Raw genomic sequence first — 3,657 nt, 5'->3', positions numbered from 1 at the left:
ATATATATATATATATATATGTTTGTGGTAGGGATGAATGAAGATAATGTTTGTAAATCTCTTCATCAATCTTCTTTGTTAAGGTCCACATACATGCTAGTTATTGTTACTGGGAGTTATAAATTGAAATCTTGTGTAACAAGTACCTAATTAGGCGTATGGTAAAAATAATTAATCAGAGACAGAGAAAACAGGGGAAATTACTGTGGCTAGAATAATCTTAGAAAATTTTTTGAAGGAAAAGGTCCTAAATCCAAGCCTCAAAGAAAGGATATGGTGGGGGCAGGAGTAAATTTTTCACTGGGCAAACAGCATGAACAAAAATACAGAAATAAGACACCAAGGAATATGGGTAGCAACCATGAGGAGGACACCAGTTCCTCAGGGTGGACAGCTCAAGTTGGGAGGGGTGGTGGTGGCAATCAGAACATGGTGTCTGTGTAGTGAGAAGTCAGGTGGCCTGGGGCTTGATTCTGGGCTCTGCTATTTCTTCAGGAAAAGGCGCCTATCTCATTGGAATACTGCAACTTTTAAAGGCTCAATACACATAAGGTACATAGCCCTGTTTCTAGTAATCAGTGATCTCTATGGCAATGATAGATATTGTCCAGTGTATTTAATATCTGGTCTTTCATATTGGTTTTATGAATTATTATTATTATACACCTTAAGCCAAACAGCTTTTGATAACTCATGGTATAAATAACAGTAATGGGAAATACTAAACAATCCCATCCACCACATAAATCAGCCACTTGATTTTTTCTGGTTTCATTTTGACTACAGACCTATCAATTTGTTTTTCATAGTTTTAACCATGACATCAATAAAAATATGATAGCTTTAAGGTTCACTATAATTGAATAACCAAATTGCCTGAAGATCTCTTTGAAGCCTCGGGTCAATCCTATGATTCTCAAGGGAGGAGGCTTTGTGAGTTATATTTTGTCTTTGCATTTATGTGTCCACATCCCTCATTTGAATTTTTGGAAATCTCAAAGAATAGGAGGAGACATAGAGCAGTGCCTCTCAATCAGGGTTATTTTGTTCCTTAGGGATTTTGCCAATGTTTGGAGACATTTTTGGTGACCGAATGGGGAAAGTGGTCACATTGGCATCTAGCAGTGCAGGCCAAGGTGCTACTAAGTATCGTACACTGCACAGGAAAATCTCTATGCCCAAATAATTATATAGTCCCAATAACATTGGGGTTGAGACTCTCTGACCTAGATGATTCCTCTCTCCTTTGCTTACTTGAATTATATTACTGCAACATGGCGAAAGGTACTTAAAGCAGGTAGTGAAGCTGAGATGATGTAGCACAGCCACGTTGTTCTCTTTACTTCTTTGTGTCTGTGCCAACCCCCACAAAGCCTATATCCATTGGCCACAGTGAAATAAAAACTGCCAGGAAGCCCCACGTCTCAGCCAGCAGGCATCTTCACTGTTTGTGTGAACTTTGTTTCGTGATAAGTTGGAGGCTTTGAGATCAGTTGAAACTTTAGCTGCAACCTACTTAGCAGCCCACAAACATCACTCACTGGATGTGTACTTTCTTCTGGGAGCCAGGTACTGTTTCAGGAGCTCAGTGCCATGCAGCAAAGAGAAAGAGCCCAGACTCTGCCCATTTTTATTGCAGGGTACATTTTTGGTGAGTTATATGTCAATTTCAGACACATTAAATGAGGATCAAACGTCTAATAGATAATGTGAAATAGGAAGAAAAGGTCCAAAGGGGAAGGTAAAGGAGTAGGGGAAAGGAAAGGAGGGAAAGGAGAAAGTATGAGAAAAGGAGAAAACAGAAACAAAGTGTTTGTAAATGGGGAAGGGTGGAGGGGGTGAAGGGAGGGCAGGGGAATGGGGAAAAAATAAAAACCAAGATAGATCATGTAAAGGTACAGACTCCCAACCCAATGATGAATGTCATCATACTGTATCCCTAAAATGTACCAATAAACTTGATGAATAAAAAATGCAAAAAAAATGCTACTGAGGTATGATCATTATTGTCCATGCTATTGAATCCCACTAAATGTATTTTCCTTAAAAAATATTGTGTACTTGAATATTTAAATTTTGCTTTTGGATAATTTCAGTACTTCAAAATTTTAGTACTCTAAAATGTAACCATAGCACTATAAATTGTCCACAGTAATACAGGTTGAGCATCACTTATCTAAAAATCTAATTTCTGAAGTGCTCTAAAGTCCATTTTTTTGGTACTGGGATTTTAACCCAGAGCTGTTGTGTAAGCCACATATCCTGACTACTTCATTTATTTATTTTTTTAAAAAAATTTAAGACAGATTCTCACTGAGTTGCTAAATTGCCCAGGTTGGTCTTGAACTTGCTATCCTCCTGCCTCAGCCTCCCAGATGCTGGAATTACAGACAGGCACCACAGTGCCTGCTCAAAGTCTTAAATGTTTTGAGTCTGGCATGACATCAAAAATGGAAAACCCTACACCCCATCTCCTGTGACGGATTGCAGTCAAACACAGGTGCACTAAAAATGTCGTATAAAATTACCTTCAGACTTTGTGTATATGAAACATAAATGAACTTGTGTTTAATCTTGGGTCCCATCCCTAACATAGTTCATTATATGTACGCAAACAGTATTCCCAAAGTCTGAAAGAAATCAGAATCTGAAACAGTCTGGTCCCAACCCTGTAATTCATTTCCACTGGTAATTGTTTTGGGCAGAGGGACACGTATTTATCAATTCTTATATCTGAGGAAATGTAAAGGAAAATGTGTTTTTAAGCCTCATTAAAAAAAAAACAAAAAAAAAACGCTTTCATCATGACACCCACAATGTAAAGGAGGAGAGGTTTACTTGGGCTCATGGATTAGTCCATAGGAGGCTAGCTTCAAGGCAGAATGGCATGGAGAGAGCACAGCCGAAGAAAAGATGCTCACACCATGGTGGCCAGGATGCAGAGAGAGAAAAGGATGAAAGGAGCCCGGGAGGGAGTAGCGCCCTTCCAAGTCTGCCCTCAAGAACTGGGTTTAGCCAGTCCTAGCAGCAAACCAGCAGTAGCAGCCCTGCACAACGCTTTCCAAAAGTCCCACCTACGAGTGCAGGAGGGCTTTGCCAGACATTCTTCACCCAAACTGCATCAGATTCAATGATATGTGTGCATACATGTGCGTAAATACACATGCAGACATTTATACACATATGTGCGGGTGATATGTGTGTTCTTGTTCATTGAGGTACATTCTTCCAGCAGATTTTGAGCTCTCTTTTGTCTCTCATTTTTGACATTTAGAATTTCTATTCAGTAATTTGATTACAATTCCACATTCTTCTAAAATGACACTGATCTGGTCCTAGAAGTTTCTTAACCTTTACGCAGAAGCTCTAAATTAGAGACACGACTAAATTTAGAGCTCAAGGAGAAGCACAGATGGAGCTCTTTGAGTTCTATCCAATTTATTTATCATTCGTAGCCATTGGAAAAGGAAATCATAGACAGCCTGAAACATCTGGGTGCATGACAGGTAATGACCCAGAGCACAGGCCCAAGTCCAGTGTGGCCAGCCCTGGCCAGTGAGAGAAAGGGAAGCTTGTGTTGTTTGTGACTCAGCGGTGGGTTACACCTGGAAGTTTCAAAAGGAAGACCATTCTGCAAAAGCACTGTTCTTCAGAAGT

Source organism: Fukomys damarensis, unplaced genomic scaffold (assembly GCF_012274545.1).
Source record: "Fukomys damarensis isolate Sample0158 unplaced genomic scaffold, DMR_v1.0_HiC HiC_scaffold_16, whole genome shotgun sequence".
In the NCBI taxonomy this organism is placed as follows: Eukaryota; Metazoa; Chordata; class Mammalia; order Rodentia; family Bathyergidae; genus Fukomys; species Fukomys damarensis.
This window is presented reverse-complemented; position numbering follows the sequence as displayed.